At 38.8% G+C, this 23,136-nt stretch overlaps 2 long non-coding RNA genes across 2 annotated transcripts; one reads left to right on the top strand and one right to left on the bottom strand.

The window, feature by feature from the left end:
* Positions 1-283: 283 nt before the first annotated feature.
* LOC141750760 (uncharacterized) lies at positions 284-23,136 on the bottom strand. Its single transcript, XR_012589767.1, has 4 exons — positions 22,991-23,136; positions 14,088-14,215; positions 6,049-6,171; positions 284-1,998 (listed from the first exon to the last, which is right to left on the bottom strand). It is a non-coding gene; the product is annotated as an uncharacterized LOC141750760 (long non-coding RNA).
* LOC141737927 (uncharacterized) lies at positions 17,329-19,700 on the top strand. The gene is made up of 2 exons (XR_012585274.1): positions 17,329-17,439; positions 19,394-19,700. It is a non-coding gene; the product is annotated as an uncharacterized LOC141737927 (long non-coding RNA).

Genomic DNA, 23,136 nt, shown 5'->3' with positions numbered 1-23,136 from the left:
TATGAAGCAAAAAGAAAAGTTGATTCTTTGCTTAAATATTTGTTTCACTGCTTCCATGCTAGGTTAGACCTACCCGGTTCACAGCAAGGGAAACCATTTAAGCTCTATTGTTATTATTTTCTCTGTGTGCAGCTCACCCTCATGGATTGCTGCAATATCACTCTCTGACCTCGAAAGACAGACCTCAAAAGATAAAACTCCGTCAGGTCAGTAGAAGGATTTTTTAAGTCACAGTACATGTCAAAGAAATAGTCATAGATGAAAAATTTGCAAATTTAGTTTTGTGAAGACTTTTTATTATAGAAAGAAAATTCACTCAAACTGGAAAATACATTTTATCTCTGTTATTTTCAGGCTTGATACTTAAATCATGACATGACTTTTAACAAAAAGCACACAGAACTTAAGAAAAGTAATGTTTTTAAATTACATTGGTTTTAGTTAAATAAAAAAAAATAAATCTCTGATGATAGAAGATTAGAAGATAGCAGTTATGTTCTTAAAAGACTCAAAAATCTAGTTAAATTGTGGTGCCGCTTTCCATTGTCTTTTCTCATTCCATATTGTCTAAAGCTACCCAGGACAAGTAGATGCTGCCCCAGTTTGAACAGGTTATCATGTAAGCAGCAGCATCTGCACTTGTTAGGTGTATTTTGTGGCTTTATTGAGATCTCTTGAGTATGTACAAAGTGTGAAAGAGAGCAACCGATCATTCTGGAATATATCCTAAATAATTTTGAAACAAATATTCACTTCTGTTTCTTCTGTGCAAACGCTCCATCAATATATGATAGCTGTATTGGCAGCTTGGTATTTTTAGTGGCTTGGTTACATGGGAGTAGTCTTGTCTCAGTCTGTCACCTTAAGCTTTTCAATTATTTTCAGAGTCTCAGATAAGCTTGACTGAAAGACTTAATCTTTTTGTTCATGTGTTCATTAAAGATGGCATCAAAATCAATCCTTCATTAAGATCTGTTGAACAAGGCCAATGCTACTAGAGAACTGTAACGCTACATCTCTATCCGGAGTGAATGAAATGCTTAATGGGACTATCTTCTGATTGCTAATGTCTCCTTATTACAAATGTATGAAAGGAAAATTAAACTCAGTGGACCCTTATCAGGTTAAACAAGCAAATCAGAAGGGGCATATTTATCTTTCTTACAAGAGCTAGAACAATCAAGAGAAAAAGCACAGAAATCACTTAAGGAAAATCCTAGAAATAATATTGTGCATGCAAATTATGTAATGGGCAGATCTGAACTTCCTCAAAGCTCATAGCTGTTCAGAAACAGATTTTAGCATCTGTTTCATAGTAGCCTAAATGGAGACAAAGTGGAAAACAAATATTTAGTATGAGTCTCTGAATATCACCATAAAATAAAGAAGTTTGGTACAGATTATTTTAACTGAATTTACCTTTGAAAATGTGGGATGAACTGACTCTGCTGCTTATTCATTTTGTTACTTATTCTGCTGCTGCTTTTGGACCAAAAAAGCTTCATTCTAAATTCATGGATGCATCTTTTGTCCCAGTGAAAGTCAAGGAAAGTTGGTTGTTGGATCTGTTTATTAATAATCAGACAGAACTCCAACTACAATGTTTTTGTATTAACACTCAGGGTGGCATTTATCAGACAAATACTAATCATTCCACATTTGCTTCATAGGCAACAGAAAAACAAGGGGCAATTCTGCAACAGTATTCCTTTCATCCTAATGAAGTTATCTAAAAGAAGCCAGTTTATTTGTCCCCAAGAAATGCTGGGCTTTTTCTCCACTGACTCTAAATGGGAGCTGTGTAGGGAGTCAGGGAGGCTAGTGCAGTTTTAGAAGTCTAGTTTGTAAATGTGTAAATGTTGATGAGATGCGTCCTACCACTAATGGCAGCTTGCTTCTCATTTGCAGGAATTTCTTTGCTTTATAGCCCAGCTTTATTTGAATGGGCACATTCTTGAAATATTTGGCTGCATCCCCGATTTTGGAGAATTTTCAGATCTAGGAAGACAGGGAAAAATCTTATATTACATTTAAGAGGAGAAATTTTACTGGATGACTTTAAAAGGAGAGAAAGCATGAAAATCAAGCAAAAATAAACAAGAAAGCAGGATTCATGAGTAAAGTTTTCTGTGTTGTTACAGGCCATTATACAAGTGCTATTTCCTGTGTTCAGCTTATGTTACATATTTGAGGTTAAGTCCTGAAGTTACGCAGACTTAAGCATAGTTAGATACAACCCTTGAATACTTCTACTGACTTCAAGTACTCAATGTGATCCTCTGATTTCAGTGCCCCACCTCTTTCAGTTCTCATTTTTCTAGCAGCATTTCAGCTCCTATTTTTAAGTGCCCTGGCGTCAGTTCATGAGGCTCGTTTCAGCAGAAAAGAACTTTCCAGCCCATTCTCTAATATTTTAGTCAGAAGTGGCATCCATCATTAGCTGTGCTAAACACCTCATCACAGGTCTTTATTAGTGAAAGTTGTGACAGAAAAAAAAAGCACTCTTGGCTTTCCAGCCATTACCTACCAATAGTTTTCCCTCTCTGTGAGACACATTCCAGTATTGTCCTGCCCCACTTACTGCCAACGTGCTCATGGAAATATCAGCCATGGTAATATTTATGGAAATCAGCCTTGGTAATATCTTGCTCACTGAACCTCATTTAGCATGAACATCAGCAGCTTTGTTAACACAACTGATTGCCTCCATCAAGCCCAGCTCTATCACACTTTCTTTCCCTGAATGTTCCTCTTCAGTGGGATTGTCTCAGTTAGGTGGAGGGCATTTGTGTAAGCCCAGACTTTTTAGGTGGAGGGGCCTTGCTGCTGTGGTAGTTTGCTTCTTTAGATGTATCTAGCAATGGAAAAATATTTCTGTCCACTCCGTCCTGGGGGCTGGTAATCAGAGCACTATTCTTTGTGTGGCCTGCCCCAATCTGTGCTCTTTGACAGGTGTGAAAATTTGGAACCCAACTGAGAACAAAAGTGGTGGTATGTTCTCATCCCCAAGGAAAGAAAAAAGAACCAAACCACCAAAGGACTTAATTAACTCCTACTTAAACACCTACTCTGCCCTTAATTGAAAGCACAGAGAAACATCATCTTCATGGTATGCCCTAAAAGTTCAAAATAATAGGAGTATCCATTTTAAAAATGGCATTTGAGAGTGAATTTCAGAGAGAGAGAGAAAAAAAATCTCCTTTTTTAACACGTAGAAGCTGGATACCTTTGCTAATATTGACTGATATTGTGAAAGGAGAGACATGGATAGTCAAATAACTAGGTCTAAATGCATTTCTAGGTCAAGAGCAACATCCTAAATTCTATTTGCAAAGTCCCAGGTAGCCAAGGAAAACTGTGAAGCTCCAGTGTCACCAAGACAGTCACCTAATGCCCTTTAATTAGGAGGATGCCACAGTTTGCATCAGCTGCCTTGACCCATGATTTTGAGGGACACGCTGAATGAGAACCACCTAGAGACTGTATAAAAAAGTGTTGAAACCATGTGTCTAGAAAAGGCAATTGTCCTGGTTACTATTGCTACCATCTGTATTTCGTAACAGCTGAAGGTCACCAACTGGGAACTGAATTAACAAAAAAAAACCTCAAACAAATAACCCTGGAAAAAGGAAGATCTTACTCTATCCGCTGGTTGCTAACTTGATGAGGCAGGACAGGCCTATTTCAGAAAATTTGTTCATATTCTAATATAAGAGAATGTGTAATGGAAGTCATTGTAAGAAGCAAGAGATTTAGGGGAGGGATCATTAGCACCAGGCCCCAGGTTTCTCATGACTCTCATCAGGTCTTTCTGGTGGGTGATCTGGGAGTAAGAAATGGCTGTCTTTTGGAAACACTCAAGAAGAAAAATGTGGACCCCAGTGTATCCCCCTGCTGCAGCCGCAGGCAAGATACTGCCATCTCACCACTGTTACTGGAAACAGGGCATGCATTTTACAACATCAACAGCAGCAGAAAGCACAGAGCCCAGGCCACTTGGAAAGTCTGCTATTGATTAGAGAAGTGCAGGACTTCACCTTTAATCTCTATCTGCTTTTAAACATGTCTCCGGCAATGAATGTAGTATGTCATATCTGAAATTTGAAAAGCTGTTGAGAATTCTGGTATGTGTTTTTCATAAACTCATTTGAAATTCAAATTTCAACTGAATAACTGGTTTAGAAAAAAATGTATTATTCTACAGCGCATCGTGTGGCAATAATTATGTGACAAATTTCAAGTTACAAAGTGTAAACATTTTTGCTTGAGACCTGGGAGGAAGTGCTCATATTTTGTAACAGTGAAAGTGTTTCTTTTACCACTGTCTGACTTGGAAGCAGTTAATGGAACTTGTTCAAAATATTCTGGGTAAAAATTGGATCTGAGCAGACACCAAACTCTGAAAGTGCAGAGATAGTCTTGAAACAGATTCTTTCACAACTTGCCCTCCAGCTTTCTCCAACCAGGTCAAATCTTAATTATTTTAAAGCTGCGCTGTGGCACACAAGGGCACAGAGTGAGTGTGTGCACAGGGCAGGAGCTTGTTATCTGAGATACTAGGATAGGAAGCCAAATCCAAATACTATTGGGGTCCGTTCCTGATTTTGCGAATGACTGGTTGTATGATCTTTAATAATTCATGTAATCATAACAAATTAGAAAGTTTTTAAGGATTTAAGGGTTTTAAGGATTGATAAGTAAAGGCTTTTAATAATCCTTTGAAGGAAATTTTCAGTCAGTGCATACACATCCAAATTGAAGTCTCACCAAGGATCTGACAATGCCATAGGAGATGCATGTGAAGGAAGGCAATGCTAAATAAATAGTTCTGACACCAATCCACATTCAGTTATGCTGGATTATTTCCTCATTCCAGAAAGCCAACCTTTTATTACAAAAGTACAACACAAAAATGATGTCATTTTATTTCCTGAAAATTCCCTTCAAATTCCAAGAAAGAAAAACTATTTGTGTAGTGAAAATGGATGTGGGAAAAATACTTTATTCTGGAGAGCCAATTTAAGCAAAGCGAAAGAAAAAGGGAAGAATGATTTTCTTCTAGTTGCATTTAGTTTCCCACAGAATACTTTGTAGACAAATGATGGGGGCCATAACCTTAATTGTTCAAAACTCTTAAGCAAATTAATCTGTGAATTTATTTAGAAGTACATCATGTTCTCTCTTACAGTACTGGGCTTTGAAAGTTCACAATAGGTTTCACATGAGAAGCATGAGACTGATGCTGGCAGTCAGTTTATTTGCTTAAGTTGGGACAGGAGCAAGAAGAGAAACACTGCAAATGTTTACCCTGCATAAAATAATTTAATCACATCCATTAAGTCTGTGAGACTGGATAAATCACAGAAGCCTGTAGCGCTTGTGAATTGCTAGTTATTCTCTGCAGAATAATGGGAAAACATTAATGACTAACATTTTATTAATGCTGTTAATTTAATAATTTTTAAAAAATTAAAGGTCAATAGGAATTACTGCCTGTAACACCTAGAGGGAAATTAGATTTAAAATGTTTTGTGTGATTCATGTTTTTTTCATTAAAGTTCTCCATCTACAGTAAAATCTGTACAGGTATAAAAGCTGTGGGTGATCATTTAATACATCAGCAGAGCATCTCAGATAGGAATTTATACAGTAAAACCATTTTAGCATGCCTTCCCTGAGAGATTCCATTGCTCTCTGAGCCTGGGAAGCGCAGACAGTTCAGTAGGTGGCCCCACGCCTGGCCAAGAAAGCAGCTTTACGGGCAAATCCCTGTCCTCCACTACTTCGTGTTTTAGAACTGTCAGTTCCGTTATGCTGAATTTTTCTGCTGTTAAAATGTCACTCTTAAAAATACTATTTTATGAAAATCATTTAATTCTGACCTTTGAAAGGTCCTCTCCCTCCTGAGATTCTGGGGCTTTTTGTTGTTTCCTTTGGTGTAACTATGACCAGAATTACATTTAAAAAAACCCACAAACCCAAAACCAAAAAAAACAAGGCAAAACACAGAAAGAACAAGACAGACAACATCTTTCCCCCCACACATACCTTTTTCCTTGGAGGGATAGAATGAATCAGAAGAGGTGATACAGTTCTTTTTTGGAGACGGGAGGGTGTGAAGGTTTGTTTTCTGATTTTGAAATTCAAAGAAGTGTACATGTTTTCTTTGCTCTAACGGTAAAAACAAGCAGAGGCATGCATCAGGATGTGTAAGACTCAGTATTTGTAAGAAGTAGTAAATTCATTGCCTGCACCGTCTTAAAGCAATTTGTGAATAAGGGTCACATTCTCTAAATAATTATGTGAAGAAAAGTGTTCAAGTTTAGAAACTCCAAGCACCATTGACTGGGAAGAAAGCAGACTTGTCTTTATATTTTGTCATCCAGTGGTCAGAGCCATCATGAGATGAAATTGAGGTTCATGGTTTCTTGTGGTTTTGGTGATTTTGAACCCGTTTTGGGTATCACCACAATATGCATCCCACCATTGCCCCCTGTGACAGGAGTTTTATTTTACACTGCAGGCTTGAATAGGAATCCCTAGCATAGTGAATGGGACATTACATCAGCTCCATCCATACGTAATAACTTCATTTACAAGATGAATTTGTTCTGTTTGCATGTGATTTCCCTCCCTCGAGTCCCATAGGATATGTCCCTTGGACAAAATACCCTAAATGAATAGCATTCTGGAATACTGTGTTCTCTCAATTTATCAACGTTCATAAAGCTGCTTGGATCATCTAAAAACATTTTGGGTATAGATAAGGGCATCTGTGAGGGCTTTAGAAGCAATATTACAGAGTTGGAAAGAACCCAATTTAGTTTTCAGGGCTTAGTTGCAATTTGTTGGATCTAAAATGCAATTTGTTGGATCTGAAATTAATAAATATGAGGAAACTTGTGAGAGAATCAAGCTAGACTTCTATCAGCATGTTGATACCTCCAAGAAGAGATCTGGGTTCCACAGAGAAGCAGTGAGCATTCTGCATTTGTGTCTCAGTGAGTCCATTTAAAAAATCATGGGTTATAGGTAAAATTTGTGCCCCTTTTTTCTGCTTATCTTGCAATTTGAGCCACAAAGTAGCTAATTTTTAACTTGCTGCAATAAATAAGCTTGCTGACTAATTTTGCTTTTAACGATCCCTTTAGGCTCTCAAAAACAGACATTTGACCTGCTGAATCTCTGTGACTAGAGAAGGTAAACAATACAGGCAAGTTTAAAGGGCTTAGTCGTGTAGGGCTTTCTGCTGTATTGTGATCCAAGCAAGCGGTCTGCAAGTCATTGTTGAGAATTAGAGATAATCTTTTTTTCTTGAAACCTACAAATGGAGTTTTCAGCCAAGTTTCTCTTTCCATTTTGGTTCCCTTTTTCTTTTCATGTATTTTAAGACAGTCTCTTTTCCTTTCATTTTTTTTTTCATTCCTTCCTCAGTCGCTGCACTGTGTTTCATGGATAACAGAATTACTTTAATGTTACTCTTCTTTCGTTAAACATGTTGTGAACTGAGTACTACTTGAATCTGAAATGACCTTTCAGGAATAACAAGCCAGTAGGTTTGAAATGGGCTTAAAAGGATCCTCCTGGATATGATCAGAGTTTTATCATCTGAATCCTAAATACTGCTTCATTTATGGTATCACAAGCTACAGTACCAGTGTCATCAGAGAATGACAATGAGGTAAAAAGTAATTGGGCCATTCTAATCTGACTGCGGTATGATTACATACATAAAAACAAAATGTAAATATTTGCATTAAACAAATAAGTAGGTAAGACAATACAGTGCCGAAACTGCCTTTGGAAAAACACTGAAGGACTTTTCCGTGTTCCCAACAAACTAAATTAAGATACTCCCAGCAATAAAATTGGATTGACATTTTTATATCTTAATCTGACACTAATTCCAGGTGCAGGCCTTAGGCCTGCCTGTAAAATAATAGAAAGCAATAAAATTTTTTTCCTATGTATTCCAGATGATTTTGAAGGCTTTGTGAATGTTCATTTTAATAATACGAGAATGTTTTTGCAAAGGGTAAAAATAGAAATAAAAGTTGCATTCCCTTCTTGGTAGGCCCCTTGCCACATCTCACAGTTCATGCTTAGCCCCTGTATCCTTCATCTTTATAGAGGTGGGACAAGTGCAACATCTCTATATAGTCTTTGTCCAGTGCCCTTTTGCTGAGCTGTGTGGTGACTGGAGGTGGAGCAAACAGGTTGTGTAGGAGAAGGGATGCATCACCATCCCCTGCTTTTAAGGATATCGGGGAAAATAAAGTAATATTTTTTGGAGCCACAGCTCTTCTTCAGCACCCTAAGGATTATTCTGTTTTTCAAGAAAAAAAAAAAAACAAAACCAAACAACAAAACTTGAAGGAAAAGCAAGCAGATTTATAAAGCTACGTGGTGGCGGTGATCTTCCACCAATTCCTCCTGTAGAAAGGCAAGGCACATACTGGCCTCAGCTAAAACACTGAAAGAACACAGGCATGTTTCCTTCTCATAAGAACATAGAGCACTCCCCCTAATGAGATAATTGTTCTGTCCATGTCCATTTGTGGAACTGTTGCATTTGATTTTCTTTCTAGAGGGAGGGGTGATTTAAAGAGTTTAGCTAGAGCACATAACCTTTTGCATGAAATTCCAGAGTTACTCCGGAAGAAAATAATGAAATCCAAGTCCAGGTACCTGTGTACTATTCTATCTGTGTATTATTCTGTGTATTATGGATCTAAAAAGTTTGACCATGAAACTACATGATTTGAAATTTTTATTTTTGTAGCGGAATGCGGCCCAGCTAGTATGGTTTTATAATTTAATGGCTTCCTACTGAAATGAAAGGGACTAAGACATCAATTAACAGATAATGTCCATAATGTACAACTTCTTTACTATAAATAAGGGGGGGGAAGTAGCCTTGTCCCATAGACCTTGCAGTCAAGGATTTAACTCTGAAACTGTGAAAAAATGGAAATATTACTGAAATATTACATCATGTTCCAATTTGTTTATTTAATGAAAAAAGACTGCATGTTTCCTTGCTTCTCTGTCTCTCTTCAGCAGTGCTATTGAAATGGAATATGCATGCAGCTGTGATCAGAACCAGATTAGAATATACAGCCTTACACTGAAGAAAACAATGTATAGTTTATTTTTGTTCTGATCATTAAAAACAGGACAAAGAATGACAAATTGAAACTAGTTTTTGGAATTGTGTAAGACCTGATAGCAGGAAGTGAAATTTTGTTGTACCCAAGCAATTACACTCAGGTCTAGAGAAAAGAAAATCAGTCCTTTTGTCTGTAGGCTTACTGTAGATTTTCAGCACTGGGTGAAATTCAGAATTTTTATACCTACAGAAAACAGACCACCCTTAGCAGCAAGTTTGGTTTGCCTTAATGGCCTTTGGTTTGCTGGACAAAAGTGTCTGATTTTTTTTTTATACTGGACAAGCGTGTAGGGAACAAACAAATATTAAGAGTTCTCCCCCAGTCCTCAGTGTCATCGTTGGAGTACTGTAGTTTAGTATGGTGCTCATTAGAGGTGCTTATTATTAATAATTCTGAAGCACCTGTCACTGACAAAGCACTTACGTGTGGAACATTAATTCTATAACTAGAAAATCTAAATTAATAGACCAATTCTAAGCACAGAGACCCTTCCATGCTGCACAGGTGATTGGAACTGTTGGGAATAGGTAAAAGATTCCTAATGAAGTGTAAAAAGTGGGAAAAAGGTTTCCCGCTTAAGCACAGAGACTTCTCTAGATGCTTTTAGAACAAGAATCATTTCAAGTGGTGACAATGAAGATCTCTAATTTTCAGGCTGCTGGAAAAGGTGATTTTGCCTCTCGTGCATGTTAGGCTTGTCATGGCTTCACTTTGGTTGCCATTATGTTTTGACAGGTAGGGAGGAGTCAGGACACAGGCATGCCAAGGTTTTACTGCCTTGAAGGAATATTTTTATGTTATGATTTGATGTGAAATCCACTTAGAATTTGGAATGGTTTCTAGCACAGGCAGGTTAATAGTTATCAAAGGAAACAGTTTCTGAGAAAGGAAAGGGATGCTTCCTCTCAGGTATCCATCAGATCCATCTCTTGATTGCCTTCAAAAACAGTCTGCACTTTTTCATAATCATATGTTTTAAGAGAACTTTGGGGGTTGTCTAGTCCAGTCTCCTTTTCAAAGTAGATCAAATTAGGTTGAGTTGCTCAGGTCAGGGTCTTGTTGAGTTTTGAGTCTCTCCAAGGATGAAGATTTCACAGCCTCTCTGGGCAACCTGTTTCAGTGTTGGACCACCCCAAGGTGAAACAGGTTCTCCTACCTCTAGTCAGAATTCCCCACATCCCAGCTTGTATCCGTTGCCTCTCATCCTATCATTGTGCACCCTTGGAAAGAGTCTGGCTCCACCATCTCTATAACATCCGAGCAGGTGGTTGGAGAGAGCAGCAATATCCCTCTGTCTTTTCTTCAGGCTGAACCAGCCCAGTTCTCTCATCCTCTCCCCTTCCATCATGTGTGCTGTCCCTCTAAGCATCCTGGTGGCTCTCTGCTGGGTGCAGTCCAGGCTGTCAGTGTCTTTCTTGTACTGGGGAGTTCAAAGCTGGTCACAGCACCCCAGAAGGGGTCTCATGAGCGCTGAGGGGAGGAGGAGGAAAACATTTGCCTTGGCTTGCTGGCCACATTCTTGCTAATGTAGCCCAGGATGCCACTGGCTGCATTCCTGGCTTATATGCGTTCCAGGTGCGTTCCTGGCTTATATTCAACTTGTTGTCCACCAGGAACACCAGGTCCTATTCTGCAAAGCTGCATTGTATCTGGTCAGCCCCCAGCATGTACTGGTGCCTGGGCTTATTGCTCTCCATGTGCCAGCCATTTGCCTTTGTTGAGGTTCATGAGGTTCCTGGTAGCCCATTTCTACAGCCTGCTGAGGTTCCTTAGGATAACAGGCCTGCCCTCCAGTGTATCAACCATTCTTCCCAATTTGCTATTGTTCGTGAACATCCTGAGTGTGCACTTCTGTCCTATTTTTCAGGTTATTAATAAAGAAATTAAACAGTATTAGCCCTAGCATTGATCCCTCAGGCATGCAGCAGGTAGCGAGCTGCCAGTTCAACTTTGTACAGTTGACCACAACCCTCTGAGCCTGATGAGCAAGCCAATATTCCACCCACCTTATCATCAATCTTAGTAGTACACATCTCACTATTTTGGCTATAAGGATGACTGTGTCAAAAGCATTTTACTTTCTAGGAATGTTTACATTTGACTATTTGAATTTTCTGTTCTACCTCTCAGCTGTCTTCTCTGTTCTTTCTGTGTAGAGCAATCCCTTTTAACCACTGAAAATGAACTGTCTATCAGAGTCCTGGCAGTAAACATAAATACCTAATTTTGCCCTTTGTTTCCTTGAGAGTCAGTGGATATAGGCACTTTCAGATATAAATCAGTTTGTCAAAATCAGAATTAACTCCAAGAGAGTTTTCCTTTCCTGGTATGCAAATGGAGCTTGTATTTTGGTTTTCTTTTTTTTTTTTTTTCCCCTTGCAATGTCACTTAACCCTTTCTGATTTTATCCCTGTGTGTTAATCCTTTATATTGATTCCTTCATACTTATGGAGGGATGTCTTTGTGCCTTGTGTGATTTCTCTTTAATTCTCATGTTGTTGAAAAACTCTTGGTAAAGCCACAGTGATTTCTTATCTTTGCTTTCTCTCTTGCATCAGACAGGTTTGCTGTTCCCCATTTATAGACCTTTTCAGTTACTGCTATCTTTCTGGCAGTCTTCTGGCATTTAAATTAAGTTTCCAGAAGACTCCATCTCCAGATCCTTGAGTGTGTTACAGTTTGGTTTATTTTTCTTCTAATCCTTTGACTCCTTCCTCTCCTTACATTAATAAACTCTTTTCATTCACTTTCACCAAGCTTGCTTCCCACCTTTGTGTTTTCAGACATCTTCTGGTGAAAATCAGATTGAAAATAGTCACTTCACTGGTGGCCGTCCTGTTTGCTTGGTTGGGGGTGGGAGGGTTGGAGGGGGACAAGGCAGGGGAGAAATCATTGCCATAACTTCCTGGAATAACTGTGGCTATGCTAGGAGATTTCAGCATGGCTGAGAGTACTGCTGACCTTTAGAGCATAATCCTTTATGCTAACAAACTGTTAAACTGTGCCCTGGTGTGATCTTGGCCCTTCCAGATAGTGCTTGCCCCAAATACTTCTTGGATCATCATTCTGGGGGTCATTACCAGTAGGTGGTTTGCATGCAGACACAGATTTGGAGGCTAAAAGATTTTACTTAATCACACGCTACTTTGTCTTGGTGCAAAGGAAAATTCTTGAATGTGTTTCATTCACTGGCATATAAGATTGCTGTATCCTGTACATTTGCTTTTTCAATAGATTTGAAGACTCCATGAAGCATTAGAAGTCTTTTGTAGGCTTCTGATGACAGTTTGAAAAATCCCTCTTCCTCCTGATTTTTTCAGATTTTCATGGTTAAAAAAACATCTCATTTCTTTTTGAGCTTTGCAGACAGTATATACATTCTTGACATGAACCTTAACAGTATTTCCACTGTCTTGCATTTTTTCTCCTTAGTCAACAGAGCACATCTGTTTACCTGTGCCAGTCAAAAGGACCTTTTAACCTTACAGCCCTGACTTCTGCCTTTAACTCTTCCTAGTGGTAATGGATGGCCATGATTTGACCAGGCTTATTGAAGTTTATTTCTTCCTACCCATAGCTAAGAAGCCTTAGTTAACCAATGATCAAAACAGGTTCCAAGACACAACGCTGGAAGTAACGTAAGATCTTCTGATGATTATAATATTGATATCTCAAAGGGGGACTGAGAGTTCACAACACCTCAGAGCTTAGTTGAATAGCACTTGATTAATGGTTAATAGTTTAAGTATTTGAAATTATGCATTCTGTGCAGCTTTAAATATAGATCTTGCTGACTTTTCACTGGGAAAAGAATTTATTGAAAATAGTACTTTTAAATGTTGCAGTGGTAAAGCTGTGAACAGAGTTCTACAGAGAGACATACTAGGTTAAACAGATGCAATTAAACTTTATCACCAATTAAAGATCTTCAAACTTTGGCACAGAAGGATTTTATAGCACTGTACTGAGTATGGGTCTTATTCCTCCACAGAGCGAGTCAGATCAAGAGCTGGCTCACAGTTTCTTTCACAGCAAGTAGGTGAAAGGCAGTTTTGAGAGAGCTGGCAGAAAGGGTTTGGAGCGCTAAAAGGAAGCATATGGGCAAGGCTGGCAAATGTCAGTGATGTTCTGGAGTCTGGGAAAGCTGGTCAGACCATGGGATTTAGGAAGTTTTGAGGTGTTAATGTGTTGGGGATGGACAGAGGAGAAGATTTAGGTGAAGATAAGTGGATGTCAGAATGTTGTAGAGAATTCAGAAGGCCTGTGAAGAAGCATGGGGAGGAATACGTCTCTCTTTCCCCCACCCTGTTTTCAGCTGTTCCCTCGCTCTGGTGACCCCTTCCTTTTTTCTCAGTACCCTGGTATTCACCAGTACCGCCAGAACAGCAGGGACAAGCTGGAGGTGAGGATTCAGGCTATATATGCTGCTGTAACAGCTGTCTGTACTATTCAATTGCACATTTTAAGCAGCAAATGTACTTTTTGCTTTTCTAACAAAGCTAAATGTTATGTCGTTGACGCTAGATTGCCAAGGCTACTGATACAGAGTATTTGCTCATGGAAATAATTTAACTTCACCTTTCCTGATACAGAATATTTGCTTGTGGCAACAATTTAACTTCACCTTTCATAAGGAGAGAGGAACCTTGCCCCTTTGTTAGCACTGGAGCATCCACTGGCAAAAGCTGTGCTGTGATTGTGTCCATGGGTATAATGATAGAATTTATGGAGATCTGCGGACTTTCCAACATAGCTACTCAAGAGAAATATAGGAACAAGATAGATAAAGGGGCAGAACATGGATATTTTACTCTTTTACTTCTTGAAGAACCCAGAAGATCTCTGTTTCTCTGAATTTCGTATTGGCGAGAAATGGCTTGAGATTTATCATTCATTTCTTTTTAACCGCATATGTACCTTATTTTCCTTTTCCTTGGAGAGATGGCTCCATAAAGATGAGCAGGAAACAGAATCACAGAATGATAGGGGTTGGAAGGGACATCTGGAGATCATCTAGTCCTACCCCCTGGACAAAGCAGGTTCACCTAGAGCAGAAACATGAAACAAGCTTATAGACTTTCAGGGGGAAAAATTAAAAGATTTGAAGACTCTTAAAAGATTCAAAGATTTTAAAGAAGATTTGAAAAGATGGTGTCCTGTTTTGATATTAATAATACATGAACCCTGGAGAATGATTTGATGAGAATAGACCTTAAACAGAAGGCAATAAGTATATACTCACACATGCACAGCTTTAACCTTCATCCAAATCATAAAGTTCCTCAACTGATGCATATTATGTATTTTATTTATGAGTAATTTTATTCATTGATATGCTTCACAGAATATTAGAGCAGAGCTTCATGAGTAGTTTGAAGTTAGAATACAAAACAAGATCAGAAAGCAAACTCATGTAGTAGTTTTAGGATCTGCTATTATTACACCATTATGCTGAAACAAAACTACTGAGAAATTTAAAATATTTTAAAATAATTTCAGAAATATGCACCAACATGTTGTACTACTTCAATATTTATTCCTCTCTGCTTAGCCCCATAGAAGAAGTGAACATTAACGTGTGGCTGGTTGGAAGCAGGTTTGTATACATACACTCTTTTTTTTACCATTTATGCAAGACCTCATTGATGTAGACGTGCTTTTTGGACCTGTATGACCAATGCTTTCAGCTTTTGAAAAGTCAGATTTACATATATAAACTTGAAAGTTTCTAGCTCCTTCTAATCTTGTGGAAAAACTTCAGAGTGTGATGCAACAGTACTCAGTTGTACAATTGCCAAGCTGTGTGGGAAAAGCTGCTGTATTTTTAAGTCTGTTTTAATAATTTCTTTTTGATCATGTATTAATTTTTTTTTAACCAAACCGCATCCCATAACAATTGTGATATCACATGCAACACTTAAGTAGGTCTACTTTAAAATAGAGGTGTTTTCAATGTATATTTCACCCTTACGAGTCAATGACCCTTTCACTGAGGAGGTTAGTGGTCCAACTGGCAGTCTCAGCCAGTGGCTGTTCCTACTTTACAAAACTTGGGAATGCAAGCACCAGAGCAGTCAGTATTGATCTGTCACTCTCCTTCCTTCCACTCCATGGTAAGTCTGCACCTGATCATGTGGGATGAAAGAATTTATTTCTAATGAGAACGAAGCTAATAAACACAAGCCACTGTAATTTCTCCCTGGAGTGAGAATGAAATAAAACCCAATGTGTCCAACCCTGAACATAACTAATGAAGCTATCATTGAAATGATAGACTGGAATAATCAAAAAGAACCAAATATTAGTGGTGTAGCTTTCATTTGGTTAGATTTATATATGAAGACAGGCAACATGAAGAAACATTTTGAAGGTGGAGTCATTTATGGTGGATTAGGGGTAGAGTCTTGTTGTGTTTCATGTAATTTTTATTTCTCCGTACTTGTTAAGCCAGCGTTAGTGAAACTTGATTTGCATGCCTGTCTTTATCTAGTGAAGAAAATATTCTCACGTCAGTTTTGAATAAAACACACACCTTTTACAGCTGTCTAAAATAATAACACTGCGGCAAAGTTGATTCCATGTTCTTCAGAATATTTATGGAAAAAATATTCTTTCACTCTTTGCTGAATCTCTAGTTAGAATTTCAATAATAAATCTAATACTTATCAATTGGAAAGAATACAAGGGTAGGTAAAAAGTATTTTCTGTTGGATTTGGAGGTTTTTTCCCCCAAATATTGCAAAAAAGGTTTAAAGAAGCTGCCATGGAGACCCTTTTGAATATCAAAGACAATCACTTAATTTGGATTTGATGTATCTCTATCATTTTTGTTTGTGAGTATAGCAAAGTTGTAGGGATAATTAAAATATTTCATTTTTTGAAAAAAAATATTTTTCTCATTTTTATTTCTGCTCTACTTTGTTAATCTTTTTATATTTTTGTCTGGTGTTATATGAAGATTCTATGCCCATTTCTTAAATAACTAGCAGCATTTATAGCAATTATACTGTGGGAACAGGAAGGGGAAAGGAAGCTTTGACTCAGTAATAGGTGGGCTCTTTTTCAGTCTTGGTTTGCTATTACAGTGTACTTCAGATCTCTTCCTTTTGGTGTGCTTGGGCTTTTTATCAAGAGGTAGTTGATATTTAATGGTCCATGTGCAGATTGTGTCCTGACATGGAGTATTCACTGAGATGTGGAAGCGAGGAAGTCTTCTTGGGTCTCACTGCATAACCACAGCAAGAGAAACAACAAGAACAGCTCGTGAAATCTTCCCTTAGCGAGTTTTACCCAAAGCTGATGGAAAGTCTATTGTAATTGAACACATTATCTTGCTTTTGAAGTAGCAGTAGTACAATAATACTAGGAGAATGAGCATCGCAAACATCACAGCAATCTACCCTGTGATTTTCAAAATAGGCTAGGGGCTGTCTGCTTTAGGGGAGACTTTCCTTTCCTTTGACTTGACACCCTGGATTTCTATGCAGTCAGAATATAGGAATGTAATCACATGAGAAAGGCTATACAGGGTCAGACCAAATCTAACAGAGATATCTGACATTCCGCCTCCGACTACACCAAAAGCAGATGCCTGTGGTTGTGAAAGTATGATGTGAAAGACTGCAGTCTCAGATCATGATCTCTTTTCTTCTCGTTTGCTTCTCTTTCCTTATCTTTTGCCAGTCAAAAATGCCCATGCAGAATGGTTTTCTTTTGGAAAATGTGATTTGACAGAATTGAGACACAGCATGGTGATGTGTTGATTTAGTAGAAGATCAGAGTGGAGAAGAAGCAGACAGGCTTGCAGGCTAAGCTGGAGCCCTGTGGCTGACTTAGAACCAAGATGCATGAAAGACAAGCTAAAACTTTCTAAATTAGCCTGAAGCAGAATCTTTAGTCTTGCAAAAGAGACTGAAATCTTTGATCTTTTATTTTGAACTAGGCTATTTTTAAAGGGGTAGAAAATGGTTTTCTGGGCAGTTTTGGTCTTTCGCCTCTGATATCTGAATGGATGATAAACATTGATCTGCTCTCTCCTTCCACCTTAGTTTGGCACTGATATGCTTCTTTCTCCAATAGTGCAGTCCCTAGAGCCTGTGTTCTGTGAAGCAACAGCAATCTTTACATACATACTTAGGAAGAACATTTAATTCCAAGATTAGTCTGCTGTCTTGCCATTATCTACTTATGCAAGTGGTAACACAGAAGATGCTGAAGACTGGTGGTTGACTAACTGGAGGAATCACAGGTGAAAGCTCCGGTACTAGAGGTGAGATGCAGTTTTCAAGAATGAAGTTTATGAGCTACTGTTCCTTTGGCACTCAAGTGGGCAAAATCATGGCAGAAAGGAAAAGAACAGTGAAAAGGAATTAAAATAAGAGGTATTGTGGAAACTAGGAGTTCTGTAAACACTTGAAAAAAAATCTGAAACAACAAAGGAATTAAACCAGAATATGATTGTTTTCCTAGAAAAAGTTGAGAAATGACCTAGTAGTAGGAACTAAATCTGTGTGCAAAAGTTCAAATGTTTCATGAGTCACCAGGAAACCCAAATTGAAGGATCCCAGTCTAAACTGTTAGGACAAAACAAAGGGAATCAGACTGCTTCTTACTAAGTAAATTACTTCCTTCAACTTGGAGATCCCTAACAGGGATAAGCTGCAACAGAAGCTTAAGGAACTGAGACCTTATCTTGAGAAGGAATCAAATGTATAAAAAAGCTGGCTGGACAGCAAGATTTTAGTATGTGACAATTCTTGAGGGTTTAGAATGTTTTTTTCTCCATGAGAATCCATTACTGAGTCAGTCAAGGTAAATTTATCATTTACTACAGGAGAAAAAATCACAAATCAAAAAAGATGTTTTAACTTACCCGATCTTCGAAACATTTCCATAATGAACATAAATGCTAGTACTTATAGTCCAAGAGAAGTGTTGATGTGGGAAGACAAGTCATGACTGTATGATGATTTAATATGGAAAAAAAGTCTAGGTAAAGAAGCATTATACTGTTGTGAAACCTATAAGAAACTTCTGGCAGTGACAAAATCTAGAATAATAGTAGCATTACAGAAAATAAGATTTATAAAGGATCTTAAGAAATCACCTAGTCTGGCCCTTTCATCCACAGCAATACCTACAGTGCCTACAAAAATATGTTCAGTAGGTCATTTTCGCTACTGCTATGTGGCAGAAAATTCATGCTGAGGATAAGCGACGTATCCCAGATAGTACCTTTTTAGATATGAGAATCCTGAAGGGTACTTTGTAAGCTGTCTGGGAAAATTGCAGCATTATGAGGTGAAATATACGCAGAAGTTTGGTAACCTGTCATAACTACAAGAATAGCAAAATGATTCCTTACTGCAGTTGAAACATAGCCATTGAAGCTCAGACTGGAAAAATAGTGACAAGTTTTCCAGGTTTCTCAGCACCAAAAGACATTTTCTGTTGCCCAATTAAAAGTAGTTTAAGACAAAATCTGATACAGAAGAAGAGAATGTCACTATGGAGATAAGTAAGGGGCTACGAACAATCTAGGCCATTGATGTGAAAATGTCCCGATAACAAAGCACAAAGTGAACAGCTAAGTTTATATAACTTGCAGTTTGAAAATTCTTTCTTTTTTTGTCCGTTGATCATGCATTGCATAAGGTGCCACTTGTTAGATGATGATTAGAGCTGAGAAAGCTGTGTTATGATATGCATTAGGAGAAATTTATGAAAGCTGTTTGGCTTAGCATCTTCCCTTAGAATAAATGTAAGAAGGGCAGTAAGCTTTTTTACAGAATAAAGCAGGTGAAGCAGTAGGAGCTGTATCTGCTGACAAAGAAAAGTGGAGCTAAGTGATCAAAGAGCTTTCAAGAGCAGATGAATAGTAAGTATCTCATAGAGCTGTGGATCTGAAAGAGAAGCAGCAGCTGAAATATTCAGTATTCAGAAAATATCCAGAGGTAACTTTAGAAACAACCACAGAAATTGGAAGCCATAGAGCAAATCAGGGAAGCAATGGGGATGTGGAAGACAGCTGGGAGGGAGATGACTGGAGCTATGTGGAAGTTGAGCACATTGAGGATAATTTGGGAGCAGTGGGTGGCCAAAATCATGAAGAACATGCTAAGTTATTGGGTGGTAGGAACAACTATAGTGGCCTTACGACAAAACCTTATGCTTTCTCAGTAGGATTACTCATTTAACAACTTTTTATGTTTTTATACTTGCAGGATAGAACAAGCTTTGGAAGAACCAGATCAGCATTTGAAGACAATAGAATCACAGGTCTCAAAATGCAGAGATAATATGTTTGGACAGATGTGACTGTAATACTGTCAGCTGCTGCTGTTCCATATCAAGGCCTCCAGTATTTGCTCTTTATTCTTCAAGCCAAAGCCCTTGGAGACAAGTGATTAGAGGCAAATATTAGCTTTCATTATTTTTAAGGGAGATTCTGAGAAAGTCTTGAAATAATGACCCGAATGTACACTAACCGTTAAAGATACACACAGCAAATAAAAATAGCCTGCAACTGTTTATTTTAAATCTCAGATTTTTCATGATCAACTCTTGAGACGAGAGCCATGATTTGCTAACATATGACAATTAAATGCTGTAACTGAGGGCAGAAATTGGTCAATGGAGTCTTTAGCAAGTTATGACTGTGAGAGGAAAGAACGAAATAGCTTGATATTCAGATTGTATTTCCAAAGACCCATTTCATCGGTTCTTTTAAAAGGCTGGGTTTTTTTTCCCCAACAGATATTCCCCCATAAAGATATTTTGTAATTTGGAAGAAAAAAAAAGGCCAGAAGTCGTTGTGATACAGAAACTACAAAAGCCCTGGGTTACCTGAGTGACTTTTTTTCAGAGTGTAACAATTTTTAGTATGGGAACTGTAAGGAGAGTCAGAGATTGAGCTATATGGCAAGATTTGCAAAACTGTGCACATCCAACGATGGGTGAAAATTTTTCAGTTTTATGTAAATCAGAGTCTCTTGGTAGTCCAATTTCCGCTTCTGGTATTTTAAAGTGTCTTGTCTTTGCTCTCGTACCTTTGCTGGAAGGGTTTTCTGTTGCAGAAGAAGAACTACATATGCTTTGTCAGGTCCAATTGACTAGTAATTGTTGCAGTCTTTGTCCTGGCTAAACTGACCAATACTTACTGACATCTGCTTACTGGGAAACAGCATTTTGTTGTTCTTTGCTGATTATTACATCCTACACCAGGCAAGGCTGTTTCTACCCACAATGTGATGATAAAAGGAAGAAAGCGAATTTCCTGTGAAAGTTTTACTTTCTGGTGTTAGGCAGGTAGTTCCCTTATTCTCATTTAATCAAAAGAGAAAGAGGGAAAATAGTGATTTATTTTTTTCCTACAGAAAAGTGCAAAGCTTCAAGTGGTGATGACACAAACTTTTGAATTCTGGTCTGCTATTTTAGTCTATCACAACCAAAGGAAAGATAATCATACTTTGCATGTCAATCGCCGTGATTTCTTTTGAATGTCAGCCTCTGCAACTACTTTTAATGACTGCAGTTTCTATATTGTAGCTACAGGATAAACACTAATTAGCTGTTGGGCACAAAGGTCTTAGTGGGCTGAAAAGAATTGTCTGGGTATCCCGCTAAGCAAGCAAATAGAGGAATATATACCAGACTGCATGTGAGGACAAGAGTTTTAACTGGATACCTTGGGGAAAAAAGAGAGCAGGTCAAGACGTTCACCAAGTAAGCTAGTTCATTGTAAGGTTCAGTGCTGCCAAACATACATAAAAACTCTTGTCAGCCCAAGTTGTTTTCTTGTCTTCTGCAGACCATTTCAAAAGTTCTGGCGGTGTTTTGAGTCTACAGTGAAGTATGGTTTTCCTTTATTACATTATTTTGAAGTTAAATTACCCTTTTCTGTGTAGCACTGCTTTTAGTTCTGATTATCCTGAGGTCATATTGGCAAGTTTTCTTTTTCACAGATTTGAAACCTGCAGTCTTAATGGAAGCTGAGATCTCCCGTTACAGAAGCTAAAGATTTTAGAATAACCAGTATTAAAAGTCACGATGAAATCAGGACAGGTGGCAAAACTTGGAGTTTCAAGTAACTCAGAACAAAATGTAGCCTACAAAGTCAGTTGTTGAAGAAGACATATGAACTGGAAGAAACACAGACCTGACTTTCAGATGCTATTATAAGCCTACACTCCTGACAGTTAAACCCATTTCTTTTCAATTGCATGAGGAGAAAATATAAAGAGCGCAAAAGAATGAGTGGGCCATAAAACAGCCCTCGTGGTGAGGTATTGGTAATGTATCAAACACTGAAATAGACTCTGAAATTATGCTATGGTAAGTCACAATACTTATTGTTCCCATTCTTGTCCATAGTGTGTGTCCCTTGTTTATACTGCTTCTGCAATGAGGCAATACTTAGTAAGAAGCGTCCCTGATTTGTGGAAGTATCTGGCTGGATGGTTTAGGCCACGGAGAATGGGAATGCTGGCAAGCCGAACTATTCACTTCTAACTCACCAACATAAACCACTTATTATTCAGCTGCTGATTGATTAAAACATTCAGTCTGGGACATACACTTGTTCTTTTTGGATTTGATTTTTTGATGGAGAAAGTTCCTTAGTGGAAAAAAACCCTAATTTCTTTGCAGAAGTTAAGATTTAATTGAAAACCCAGCATTCAGTTTAAAAATTACTTTGCTAGGATGTTTTGACCATCGCTAAAACTGTCTGTACAGGTGAACTATGCAACACTGTGGTTTACCTGGCCATGAATTATCCCGTTGCTAGAGCATGATTAAACATATGTTCAAGATCATGCTCCTCAAAGGAAAGGTTTGCTTAAGGCAGGAAAAGTGAAGTGGTTCTCCAGTAGAATCATAGAATCATAGAATTGCCTAGGTTGGAAGAGACCTTTCAGATCACCTACTCCAAACCATCAACTTAACTCTGACAAAACCATCACTAAACCATATTGCTACGCACTATATCTACCCATCTTTTAAATACCTCCAGGGATGGTGACTCAACTGCTTCCCTGGGCAGCCTGTTCCAATTCTTAATAACCTTTTCAGTGTAAAAAATTTTCCTAATATCCAGTCTAAACCTCCCCTGGTGCAACTTGAGGCTGTTTCCTCTTGTCCTATCACCTGTTCCTTGGGAGAAGAGACCGACTCCCACGTCACTACAACCTCCTTTCAGGTAGTTGATAGAAGCATAGAATTGCCTAGGTGGGAAGGAAGGAAGGTTGGAATTCATGTGTTCAATGCAATTTATTTATTTTACATATACGAGCTAAAATTACTTTAGTGGAAAGCCATGACCTTTTTGTCTTTGTTCAGTTTTCTGACACTAGTTTGTACGTGAGCCTATTTCTAAGCAACGATCGAGCAAAACAAACACGTTAATGGAAAATGAATGGGGTATATATAGAATCGGCCGCAGGTTATTCAAGGACAGCTCTGGTAGCTATAACTAATTAGCCACCTACCTAACGAAACGCACATCTAGCTATACCTGCGTTTGGCGAGTGCTTTTTATTCGGCGAGAGCGTCACCTGAACCATACAGTACGCAACCGCCCAGGTAGCCAAACACCCCCCTCCTCGTCAAGATCTTCGGCTCGTCCCTCTCCCAACGGACGGAAGAGAAGCGGAGGCCTGAGCTCTGCCCTCTGCCTGAGGGAAAGCCCGGCCCAACCCCGCTTCAGAGGCAGGCCGACACCCCGCTGCCTGCCAAGGGGTGCACCTGGGCAAAGGGGGCTCGGTGAGGAGGAGGAGAAGAAGGAGGAGGAGGAGGAGGAGGAAGAAGAGGGCGTGGCTTACCGTCACCCCCCGGCCGTCGGTTAACGGCCACCGGCTAACGGCCGTCGCCGCCGCTACCGGTGCCCCGCGCCCCCCGCCTCGCTCCGCCCCTCCGCTCCGGGCGGGGGCGGGCCAGCCGCGCTGCTTATTTGACCCGGTGCCGTGGT

This window comes from Larus michahellis, chromosome 1, assembly GCF_964199755.1.
Source record: "Larus michahellis chromosome 1, bLarMic1.1, whole genome shotgun sequence".
Taxonomy (NCBI): Eukaryota; Metazoa; Chordata; class Aves; order Charadriiformes; family Laridae; genus Larus; species Larus michahellis.
The sequence above is the reverse complement of the archived record's forward strand: the minus strand, read 5'-3'. Positions and strand labels throughout refer to the sequence as shown.